At 39.4% G+C, this 13,226-nt stretch overlaps 1 long non-coding RNA gene across 1 annotated transcript in view; it reads left to right on the top strand.

Annotated features, from left to right (window-relative positions):
- LOC137096960 (uncharacterized) overlaps positions 1 to 12,731 on the top strand; it is a 212,428-nt gene extending 199,697 nt beyond the window's left edge. The window contains exon 2 of the long non-coding RNA XR_010909844.1: positions 12,605 to 12,731. This is a non-coding gene — a long non-coding RNA (uncharacterized lncRNA). The remainder of the gene's footprint in view (positions 1 to 12,604) is intronic.
- The last annotated feature ends 495 nt before the right edge of the window (positions 12,732 to 13,226 follow it).

Below are 13,226 nucleotides of genomic sequence, written 5' to 3'. Positions count from 1 at the left end.
CAACATAGTGCTTTGAATGGTTGAGGCAAGCTTCTTGTACAGTGATGTACTAAACAGGATATTGTTAAATCACATCCACTGTTGCCTTGCAGCAACTTCTTTTAACAGTCCGTTTGTTCTACCAGTAATCAAGGGGTTTTCTGGAAAAGCAGTTTGCCCCAGTTTCCACACATGTCTACTCCAGATAGCCATGACATTAACCATATGTTTGCTTTGGGAATATAAACAGTTGTATAGCATTAACTTGCACGAACAACTATTGGATATGAATGAGAAAATGTGATATTCAACTCAGCAACAAGTGAATTAAAATAAAATGACTCTCAGTATGTCCTTGCAGGAGATGAAAATGCAGTGATTTATATGATTAGTGAAAACATTTGGAAAAAAAGTACTTCCACTTGTTTTTTTGTAGGTTTATAATGGCATGCCAGTGTAATAAAAAGTATTAACATAGAAGCAGAGTCTCTTTTTTTATTTCTGTTTTTAGTACATGCTGAATACATTTCTTTTTCATCTTGCACTCAGGTTTTGCTTATAATATTTTAATACAACGAGAGTGTTTTTCCTAGTAAAACTTACTCATAGCCATTATGTCTCCGTTTTTCTACCTGGGTATTATGTTATTAGAAAGAATATCTGGTCTAACCCTACAGTTTGGTTTTAATTATCCCATTTCAAGGCTTACATATTGAGAAGGAAAGGGAAACACTGCTTTACATGAGAAATGTTGCCTTGGTGGAGAATGATTGGCTAGTGCTGCCAAAATGATGTGAAAATTGTATACAATTACCTTTTCCAAATTACTACAAGGAACACAGAGATGCCTTGCAACAGATTATGTTGTTTATTGTCCATTGGGAGGTCTTGATACTGTTTTTCTCATCAACTTGAAGCCTCCAGAAACAGTTGGCAATTTGAGCAATACTCACCATTCTTAACATCTCTTCAGTACCTTAAGTCACTATTGGCTGTAGGTGTTGTGAGACCCATATGGACATATCTTCTTTTAAAATAACAGTAATTTAAAAATCAGAAAAGCTGTGCTGTCACGTGCTGGGCCTGTAATAATTGTCTCTTGAACAGGGCGTGCACTTTGTGCCCAGTGGGAAGCCAGGGTGCCTTGATAGAGAGGCCCTAAGGATTTTCCTCTGGAAGAGTCTTTAGAGGCTTGAAAGGTTTAACAAAGTCCTTTATTGTTGAACGAATTAAACAAATACTTCTTCAATCTTCAACGACAATCATACAAATGACTGGTGGCTTTCTTAAGCTTGTCCGCAAGGGACAGGCAACTGGCTTTGAGAACTATTTCTTTTCTTTTGAAAGGAAAACCCTTTTTTAACCTCTCCCAGGCAACCTACTATCTAGGCTTTGCTGATGTGGGTCCTACTACCGGTTCCAAACTACTTCTTGGGTCCTGAGTAGACCTACCAGTCAAGGCTTTGTAGATTCTCCAGCTGGAGTTCTTTGGGTCTGCAAAACTGTTTCCCCTGAATGCTGTAAAGCTGAGAGGCTGCAAGTTCCCAGCCAGAGCTTTGGGACTATTTCTCCCTGGAAGCTGTTTCCCTTGAAGCTGTTTCCCCCGAAGCTGTAGAAAATGAAGCTTTTCTGCAGGTGGAGCTGGTCCACGTCCTGTAGCTTAATTTCCTTCTGTAAGACTAAACTAAAAATGGCTCCCTCTCCTCCCAGGGCCCTGGGGAAAGGGGCGGAACCAAAACCTAACAATGATTGATGGGTCATTGGCCCTATAAATGCAAACCAAGGGAAGTCACCTTTGCAGAATGCCTGAAACTTTGGAATGCATGCAGACATTTAATAGAAAGAAAATGAAGTTGGAGGTCCTGGTACAGCCGTACCATCACAAAAGCTCTAAATGACCTTCTGTGCTTCTGCCCTCTGAACTAGCAAGGAAGAGAAGGAATACAAATACAGCACCTAACTGTAACGTTTATTCTGTCTGGATATCTCTGCTGTGAAGGAAACAGATCTCTTTTTGAAATGTTTCATCAATAGAACGTATCTTGAAAACAAGAGCCAGAGTTCTCCATCAGCTATTTAGTTAACTAAATGAGGGACACATAACCTCCCCAACCTGAAATCTGATGGAATTATTATTCACCTATGCACTGATTGCTGGCAAAAGAAACCGCCTCTCCATACAGCTGATGCCTTCCATCTGGGGAAAATTACAATTGTGATTTGTGTATCACAAATATGAAAATATTATGAAATACTGGTTGTGAATATGTAAGAATCATAGAATCATAGAGTTGGAAGAGACCTCATGGGCCATCCAGTTCAACCCTCTGCCAAGAAGCAGAAAGATCGCATTCAAAGAGTTGCCGATTAGCCTATCTAGGCTTCTGTTCCATGTTTATAAACTCTTATTGGCATGTGGTTGTCATGATCATAACTCTAACCTATTTAAGCTGAGAGATAGCTTTTATACCAGAGCTGTGAATATTCTGAACTCTCTTTCACGCTGATGTGGCATTAGGGGTTGTGAAATAGTGACTAGAATGTGGAAGGATGGGTGTTTTGTTTATGTAATTCTACATGTGTAAAATATAGGGATTTTATCATTTTCAATTTTTTATAATTTTATCAGTGAGATTTCTATGTGCTGTTGATTATACTTATGCCATTTTATTTATACTTATGTATTGTTGTCTGCATGTGACAGTTGGAGTGCTTCTATGAGCCACCCCGAGACCCTTTGGGGAGATGGTGGTGGGGCAGGCATGTAGCCGGGGGGGGGGGGGGGGGCTTAAGGGGCTTCAGCCCCCCCCCCCAAATTCTCATGGTGGTCTGTGAGAAGGCCTTACTGGTACATTATTTAGACTGTTATGTTTATTCATCTCATGATCTGATCACCATGCTCAATATATCCCATATGCATGGGGGTAATGGGGTAACAATACAAAAGATTTGCTAGGGTAGACCTTCTTTCACTCAGACTCAGCCCCCCCCCCCGAATCAAACTCAGCCCCCCCCCCCAATAAAAATCCTGACTACAGGCCTGTGGTGGGGTACAAATAAAGATGATGATGATGATGATGATGATGATGATGATGATGATGATTAGTATTAGTATTGGGGGTGGCACTTAATTTTATTGTACAATGTACAAAGACAATAAAGTTATTCTATTTTTCTGGTCATCATCTACATACGAAGGAGGTTTAATCTACTGGTGATTGGAGTGTATGTGAAACACATTTCTTTCAGGTTTACATAGTGGAGTGGTATGACAGCTTTCTTTATTATATTGCTGACACTGAATACTGACCACCAACCACAAAATGCATGATTTACTTAGCTTTAATTGCTGGTTCTGCAGCATTTGGGAGTGATTCTATCCAAAACTATTTCATTTTATTATGGAGACTTTTAGGACAGTTTTCAAGTTATTTTGGAACCAGCAAGTGTGAAACTTGGATACAAAAACATATGTTACATGCCATATTTTTGTAATATTCCCCCTACACAATTAAACAGGTCTGGGTTTTGGCTACATATTACTACAAATACAAAATATTTTCACAAATCCTGATCCTCAAGAAATTACCCCATCAAAAAAATTAACAATAAGAGAGTTTTTGTTCTTAGAGTAGAGTGACAAATCAGCAACATTAGCAAGAAACCATTGTGATTTGCACACAACAAATACAGTGTGCTAAAAATCATTGTGAAATGCATGAAATTTTTACTAAAAAAGTCCTGAAATGGGGAAAAACCATAAAAAACAAAAACACTCCTTACTTACTCAATAGAAAAAAACCTTTTGATATATTTCATTCACACATTTGAAAACAAATACGCACAGATTTAAATCCTTACTTCTTAACTGTTGCCATCATTGCTCATAATTTTATTGGGTATCATAAACGACCGTCTGGTCTGTATACTAAAATGTTAACAGCCATTCTAGCAACCAGTTAGATTGTTAATGTTCTGCATTATCCAAAGGTCATTGGTAAATTGGCTAACAACCAAGTTAACATGTATATACCCATTCAAGAACACTAATGAAACATTAACATTACTAATAGGAATATAAAAGAAATCCAGAGCAGCAAAATTGGGGAATGTTTCCCAATCTGCAAGGGTTTCAAAAGCTTTCAAAAGCTTGCTCATTCCCTCCATGACTTCTTCCTCCAAATTCCTGACTTTTGTAAACCCACTGCTATTACATCTGTGCATGTTATTTGATAAATCATTATCACTGATACACAGTATTTTTGGGAAAAGTAAGCCAACATGGCATAATGGTTTGAGCATTGGGCTATGGCTCCGTAGACCAAAGTATGAATCCCCACTCAATAATAAAAACCCACTTCTCTCAGCCTTAGAAAATGCTAGGATAAGTTTACTCTCAAGCCACCAAAAGCTGGAGACAACTTGAAGGCATACAACAACAATTCATAGGAAAAAGTTACACTGCAATCTGCCTATGTGTGTTTATTCAAGGCTGAGCCTTCCTAGTTCTCTTCCAATACGTGTTTAAGACTCAATTTTTAATTTTTAATTATTTTGGAAGTAGCTATTGCAATTGATTTCTTGAATCTGTATTGCCGGCCACAGAGGCTCCCAGGATGGTGGTATTGTTAAATGACACTGTATTTAATACTAGGTTTCAAAGGAGCTATCCAAGGTACTAAACCCTGCCTCCCAAACAGGTGCAGCCTCTTTGATAGCTCCTTTATAACCTGGGATAAAACCTGGAGCAGATTCACTGCAATATTGGCATGGAAGCCCCCGGCTATCTTTGTAGGCCACCCTGGTCACTCCAGCCAAAGTAAATGAGATGGACTTGGATCTCAAGCAATCATTTTTAAAAGTGAGATGAAAATGGCCACTTTTTTTTTTTTGCATTAAGGCTAAGGTCTCATTTGAGAAAGATCTCAGAGGATGCATTCTTGAAGTGGGTGGAACAAAGAGGTGGGGAGGAGCCAATGGCAAAGTTTTTGTGTGTTTGTGTCAGGAGCAACTTGAAAAACTGCAAGTTGCTTCTGGTGTGAAAGAATTGGCTGTCTGCAAGGACATTGCCCAAGGGACACACAGAAATTTTGATGTTTTATCATCGTTGTGCAATGTCCCCACAATAGGGAGCTGGAGCTCATCCGCGCTCTCCCTGGATTCAAACCTCTGACCTGTTGGTCTTCAGTCCTTCCGGCACAAGGGTTGAACCCATTGTGCCACCGGGGGCTCCTAATGGCAAAGTGGGTGTAGCTAAACAAAAATGAATGAGACCAAGGATTTTCACACTTGCAAAACTATGATTCCACTTTAAATGTCATGGTTTCATTCAATGTTGATCCCAAATGTAATTCTGAGCTTTCCATGCATCCAAATATTTAAAGCACAGATGGATTAGCCCCGGTATAATAATGTGACTCCCTTCAAAGCACAAATGTGCAGAGCAGTTTAAATAATTTTAAACACACTTTTATCTCTGGTCATTAATCAGAAGTTACAGAAGTTTATAGGCTGAAGAGAGAACTGTTGGCCATTCCTGTCCTACAGATTGCCTCCCTAGAGCCTCCCCCAACAAAAACCAGCTGGATTTCCATTTGACATGAGATCCCCAGCTGCAAGGGGGAAATTCCTAAATGGACAAAAGAATCATGGGGAGATCTCTGGTAAACAAAAGGAAGAATTCTTGGCTCTCAGCCCAAGTTCTCTTCCCTTTCTTAACCTGGACCTTCCCTCAGTCTTCTGACTGACTGTAGTTCGCGCTTTGCCAAGCAGCTCTTCCACATTTTTTACCATTCCCATGCAGTGTGGTAGAAAAAGAATTCCTTTTGAAATTAATTTCAAAGGAATTAAAATGTTGGAGAAACTGTGGGCCCTTCCAGACAGCCATATAATCCAGAATATCAAGGCAGAAGATCTCACAGTATCTGCTTTAAACTGGGTTATCTGAGTCCACACTGCCATATATTCCAGTCCAAAGCAGATAATGTGGGATTTTATTCAGCTGTGTGATTTTATTCATCCATATTCATCCTGAAATGGATGAATGCAATAATTCTTGTGCCGTGGCTAGATAGTGTCTGTGAATGCCCTTTCTTTCACTGTATAATCATCTCTGTGCCCCCAACTTCCCATGAATACAGAGAGAGTCTCCACAATTCATTGAAAGCCTAGAAGAAGATGTCATAAGGAAATATTTCCTATGGAGCTTTTTTTCCGATCTGGAATATATCATACCTAAGAGACCCCCAGGATAAGTAGAATGTTACTATACATTCTGATAGGTTTTAGTGAATCGCTGCAAGTTTAAAACATCATGTGATGTGCTGTTTCCTATTTTGTAAAGGTTGAAAAAACACTGTATCAATAGAAATGTCAAGACAGCAGGTTCTGTATTCCCTACACAACCATATGCTCTATGCCACATTTATTTTTTTAAGTTATTCATTTTAAGACTATTGTTGGCCTTCCATATCCACAGACTCTATATCCATGGATTTCAATATCTGTAGCTTTGAAAAGTTGAAAATTTCAAAAGTCAAACCTTGCTTTTGCCATTTTACTATGCGATTGCATATCATGGTACTTAAGCATCCATGGATTTTAGCATCCATTGTGGGGAGGGGAGCTAGTCACTAGTCAAACTCTAGTGAAACCAATTTATTTATTTATTTACAACATTTATATACTGCCTTTCTCAGCCTAGAGGAGACTCAGGGCAGTTCACAATTGGCAACAATTTGATGCCACAACAATTATAACAATTAAAACAATCATAAATAGTGTTAGAACATTTAGCATACATTATAAGAATATTTTAAAAATGTAAAAGCCTTAAAAACATTATCGTGAGCATCTCCATGTCAAGTCATTCAGTTACATTTGTCAAGTCATTCCATGATTTTGTACGTATGCTGAACTTGGGAAGGCCTGCTCAAAAACCCAGGTTTTCACCTTTCTTCGAATGACCCACTGTATACGTGATTTGTATTTTTCTTCTCTTTTACTTAATTATATTTTTACTGTATTATTTGTTGTAGCAAAACATTAACAATAAATAAAAGGCTGTCTTAAGCTGTGGGTACTGACCCAAATGGTGTCCTCTTAGTTCAATGTTGGAATTCTGAAACATTTGACAACAGTAAACATTTTATGAATGTCATCTAGTGTCTGTTTAAGAAAGGAGATTCCCTCTGAACATTAGGAAGAACTTTCTGACTGTGAGAACCGTTCAGCAGTGGAACTTTCTGCCCCGGAGTGTGTTGGCGGCTCCTTCTTTTTTTTAAACAGAGGCTGGATGGCCATCTGTTGGGGATGCTTTGAATGCAATTTTCCTGCTTCTTGGCAGGGGGTTGGACTGGATGGCCCATGTGGTCTCTTCCAACTCTATGATTCTATGATTCTATTATTCATTTACACAAATCTGTTGTGCAGTGTTTACAATGGACTCTGTTGAAGATGCTTCAGCTATACTTCATAAAAAGTAAAAATCAGCCTGTTTAGGAAGCCTTGCAAATGTGGATGTATAATCAGTAAATGTTTGATATTATACCTATTTTATATACCTACTAGCCATCCCCTGCTATGCATTGCTGTGGCCCAGTCTGTGTATATGTGTTTTGTGTGTGTGTGTGTGTTTATGTATATGTGTATATATGTGTGTTTATATAGATGGTCACTCATTGGCCTGATAAGTGTAATGTGTCCAAATTTGGTGTCAATTCATCCAGTGATTTTTGAGTTATGTTAATCCCACAAACTATCATTATATTTTTATTTATATAGGTGGTCACTCATTGGCCTGATAAGTGTAATGTGTCCAAATTTGGTGTCAATTCGTCCAGTGGTTTTTGAGTTATGTTAATCCCAAAAACGAACATTACATTTTTACTTATATAGATATACCCAGGGTCACATAAAAACTTCTCAGGCCAAAAGAGGTCCTAAGTGGAAAACCTTTAAGAAGCCCTGATGTAGGAGATAATTGCTCTTTTTCGTTATTCCTCTACATTCTATTTTATTATATCAGTATCGATGTGGAAATCAGGTCATTTAATAGACCACTGTTGATTTCAGAGCTATGCAAATTCTTCACTGTCATAATGGGGTCATACACAATGTGGCAATATGGGCCCAGAGCATGTGAAGGAGTGTTTGATTACACCCGCCTGAGACCTAAGAGACAGCTTAATTAGCTGGGTAACTATTATAGCTTTACCTGTAACTTGGCCTGGGATTCACTCCAACATTTGGCATGCCTGACTAGCCTTGTCAATGAGCTGCTACTGAGAAACCATTTCCCCAGGCTCCAATAATTTGCTTCCTTCCCCATAGTTGTCTGCAGAGGTTGACTATGCAAAATTTGACTTGGAATAGGCTCTGACTCTCCAGCACCTGCTTGCTCAACACTCAAACAACTATATCACACTGGCTACTTTGCCTCTATCGGCTACTTTATACTATACAGTTACAGCACCATGATTCCACTTGCTACAGTTCCAATATTTGGAGTCCTGGAATCTGCAGTTTAAGGAAGGGTCTTTAGAATTCTTACCCAGTAGACTCCAGTGCCTCACCAAACTATAGGTCCCAGGAATCTATTGATAATGTTGTCAAACAACATCCCAAGGATTTATAGTTTGCCAAGGACACCCAAATAAAATGAAATAACTCCTTTCCCCTTTCTGCTAAGTCTCCATGACCTCCACAATGGACCAGAAGCAGCCAGTCCCCTTCTAAAGCTTATTTCTCATTTTTTGTATTTTAATCAAAAATTCATAGATATGTTATGAATAAAACTCATGTTTTATTGAATTGCGCTTTTAACTGAATTGTTATATTTAACTATGTTTTTATTTTATTTGTGCTTTTGCTTTGATTGGTTGTTTTGTATTTGTGTCTGTTGGCATTTCGTCCCATATGTAAGCTGCCCCGAGTCCTTTCAGGGAGATGCTGGTGGGGTATAAGAATAAAGTTATGATTATTATAGATATGCACTGATTTGTACCAGTGCATATATGAAGCAGATTCATAGCAGCAGACTTCCTGCAGAAGCAGGAAACTTCCAACTTTTCAAATAAAATGTATCTTTCTGCCCATTTCATATATTTCTTTGTTTATCCTACCTCTATATCCTTGTGTATCACAATATATTAATTAAAAAATATTTTTGCCAAGGACAGCCATGGGGCCATCACCTCCCACTGACCTCATGGAGAAATTTCCTAATTCTTCAGCTTGGGCTAATCCCTTGAACAAAGGTGACCATCCAAGACTCATCATGTGAGTGGGAGGCCTCCATTCCTGATCTAATGATTTAATGATTTATGTTACAATTGTTTTTAATTGCCCTATACTTGTCTCGTTATGTTTTGTATCGATGTTGTTCACTGCTTTGAGTCGCCTGAGGGCTGTATATAAGCGGTATATAAATAAAGTAAATAAATAAATAAAATAAATCTGATATCATTGAATGGACACCAGATGAACTGTGGAAACGGAAGCCCAGCAGATATGCACACATTGGAATCCTTTCTTTCCAGTCAATGCTTGATTGAGGAAAATCATCACCTATTGCTTGGGGAGCCCACACTCTTGTTTTTCCCAAGAAACTTCCTTCTCGCCAAAGACTTAAAAAACCAAAGCCTATCCAAAGTCCATTTGCATTTATTGATTTCAAACCATATACTTTTTCGGACTTTGTTTCCCCTGCAGGGAAGCCACATGCAACAGATGTTTGGGTTGCCTGGGGCCAGCTCCTTTCATCTCTTCTCTCCGCTAGGGAATTCCCATGTGGAAGCAGCAACATCACTGGAGCATCAGCCAATCGGGGTACTGTTCCAAGCTGGCCCCTCTTTTGGCTAATCAGGGTAGGAAACAGGTGGAGCAAGAAGGTTTGAATAGCTGTCAAATATATAGTGACTCATGTCTCTGTATTCATGGTATGCATGTACTTTTGGTGTATTCCTTTTGGCTGGATTGAAAATAAAGCTCTGTAACTGCCTTCACCCTTGGTGAGTGTGTTCTTCAGTTGGGTAGATTGGGTGGGACCCTCCTTAGCTATGGGCTATAGTCAAAATTCAACCTCAATTTTAGCATGGCAATTAAATTCGAATCATACCACAATTGTGTCATGTGAAAGGGTCTATGAATATTATCAGACCTTCCTCGATGACTGCTGTCTGCATATTGAAACTGAATAGAGAAAATTGATGACACATTCAATACTACCTTTATGCATCTACTGCACTGTAGATGCATTGAGTTTGAACTATGCTATCCAGAGGCCTTTAAAAAAAAACAAAGTCTTTTTAAAAGTGGCTGGAAGTCAGCTGCATTAAGATCACTACTGACCAAAAGGTCAGGAGTTCAAAGCCAGCCCGGGTCAGAGTGAGCTTCTGACCAATTTGTGTAGCTTGTTGTCGACCTTTGCAGTACAAAAGACAGTTGCATCTATCAAGTAGGAAATTTAGGTACCACTTGGGGAGGCTAATTTAACTAATTTACGAGGCCATAAAAATCTCCAGCAAGCATGCAGGGAATGAGGAAGTATTTCATCAGTGTCACAAATGGACAGTGAAGTGACAGCTTCCCTGGTGGCCAGAAAAAAGTTGGAATGTTAAATAGCCTCTGACCATCTGTCTATACATGTTGTGTGTCTACGGCATTGAATTTTTTGTTGTTGTGTCAGGAGTGACTTGAGAAACTGCACGTCGCTTCTGGTGTGAGAGAATTGGCCGTCTGAGAGAATGTTACCCAGGGGATGCCCAGATGAATTGAAGTTTTTATCATCCTTGTGGGAGGCTTCTCTCATGTCCTGGCATGAGTAGCTGGAGCTGATAGAGGGAGCTCATCCGCCTCTCCCTGGATTCGAACCTGTGACCTGTTGGTCTTCAGTCCTGCCGGCACAAGGGTTTAACCCACTGCACGACCGGAATGTTTGTCATGTATATGTACATTGTAATCTGCCCTGAGTCCCCTGCGGGGTGAGAAGGGTGGAATATAAATACTGTAAATAAAATAAATAAACAAATCCTTGCATCATAATAGAATACAGGTCTGTTAACTACATATTCTCCAAATGTCTCAATCTGGAAGATTCCAGTTGATCCTTTATCATCCAATTATTTCAGATGCTTTTAAAACCTCTCAGTTTCTTTATCTACTCCTTTTTCTGTTAGTCCTTAGCTTGGGTTGCTCTCCCATCTCCCTTTCTGCCAACAGATGAAGCCAGTGTTATTCAGACAGACATTGAGCTTTACTTATGGAGCAGTTGTAAGTAGATATACTGATGTGCTATTATTTTAATGTTGTTTGCCTTAATGTTTTGTGGGGGTGGGGAGAGAGAAATAATTTAAAGGAATAAACCTTCACTGATATTTCCATTCTCTTGAAGCAAGGGGGTCATGTAGGCAAACCTGGACCACTCCTGAATGTTAACACAGGTGATAAAAGGAGATTCCTCCCTGTTTTAATTCCATCCCCTCCTCTAATCTGCAATTGTTAATTAAAACATATTGTTTACAGTAACAAATCCTCTGAATGTAAACAGCCCACATAAGTCCTGTTGACTAGATTTCACACACATGGTTTATTTCAAAAGTAATTCATATGGAATTTAGACCACAATCAGATTAGAGAATTCAGCCTGGCAGACCATACCGACCATAATTAAGAAAACACTAAATTCCAGATTAAGAAATCACAAGAGAAGGCACAGGACAGAGGCGTTTTAATGCATTTTGGGCAAAATTGATGCAAGTAGGGTTCCTGCCCAAAAGATAGAAGCATAGAGAGCATGTGCTCTGCACTACAGTTTTTATACAACCAGCTTCATTGTTTAGTTTGAATCCTACCTCTTCTGTTCTGGTTGGCTGAGCTTCAGTGATGTGGCTGGAAATCTCCACCTAGCCAAGTGGGGAAAGCTCTGTGTGTGGAGAGGAGTCTTCAGAGAAGGCTGGCATTCCAGGCCAGCAGAGGTCCAGGATAATGGGATTATGAAACCCAAACCTTGGAGAACAATGGAAGCTGATCCCTCTAGATTCCTGTAGTTGGGAGCTGTTGGTTATCACTTGTTACCTTCTTCACCTGAGGCTAAGAAGCATTTTTTTTGTTAAGAGGCAGTTTAAACAGTTTACATTTTAAGAATATGGTAGAATAAAAGTACAGTTTATACATTTCAGACTTGGAAAATGGATACATTATATAAAAGGATAAGATGTATACAGCAAGGACTGGATAAATATGTAAATCTTGGCTATGGATGTCTAAGCCTGATTATGTCCTTTTTAGACCAGCCAGGTAAAGGATGTTGCAATGACCCCAATGTCTCCCTTTGTCTTGAGTCATGCCTTGGGGTCATTTCCCAATGTGAAACAATACCTGGCTTTCCTGACCTATGTCAGGTAAAGGTTAATGTTTTCTGTCCCAGAAGTAAAATTGAACTTGTTTTAATACCAGGCTCAATTCAAAGTGCTGGCGTTGGCCTTTAAAGCCCTAAACGGTTCCAGCCCAAGCTACCTATGCGACCGCATCTCTGCCTATGAACCTACCAGGACTTTGAGATCTTCCGGGGAGGCCCTGCTCTCGATCCCGCCTGCCTCACAGGCACGGCTGGCGGGGACGAGAGTGTAAAGACGTATCAATGCCACCAATAAAAAGTAAAGTCGTGCGTTAATCCCACCAAATGGGACCACCAAAAATGTAAGAAAGTTCCTAGACTGCTATTAAATTAAACTGCCACCAATATGTTTAGAGACGCTGGTCTTAAAGTCTCTGTTTATCCCTATTTGCGTTGTGAGGTAACTTTGGTAGAGTGGAATGCACCGAACGTAAAATCAATGGAGGAGGCAGGTTTAAAATACAAAGAGAACAAGTTTATTGTTAAACAAAGCGTAATTGTTGCAATATTGAGATGTTGAGCTTGGCATATGCTTGATGGTTACAATATGGCTTGGTTGAGATACATTCAGGCTTTAGATGTTACAATCTTATAAACTCCTTCTTCAGTGAAGTGCTTTATTATTTCAGTGTTCCCTGTTGTGAATATTCACACTGTTTGTCCTATACAGGAACAAACCACTGATCCCCAGTCTTCCACTACTGGCGATCCTAAAACCCCCTCTGTTAGATTCTTTTTAACTCAAGCAATCTAACGAGGTTTCACCTTCAGCTCCCTTGCTGAAGAAATATTCACAAATACTAAGAACTAACTGAATTTACACTGCTTCACACCACAGAGCCCTAATTGA

The sequence above is a fragment of the Anolis sagrei genome, chromosome 4 (assembly GCF_037176765.1).
Source record: "Anolis sagrei isolate rAnoSag1 chromosome 4, rAnoSag1.mat, whole genome shotgun sequence".
Taxonomy (NCBI): Eukaryota; Metazoa; Chordata; class Lepidosauria; order Squamata; family Dactyloidae; genus Anolis; species Anolis sagrei.
Note: the sequence above shows the minus strand (reverse complement) of the source record. Positions and strands in the feature narration are given on the sequence as shown.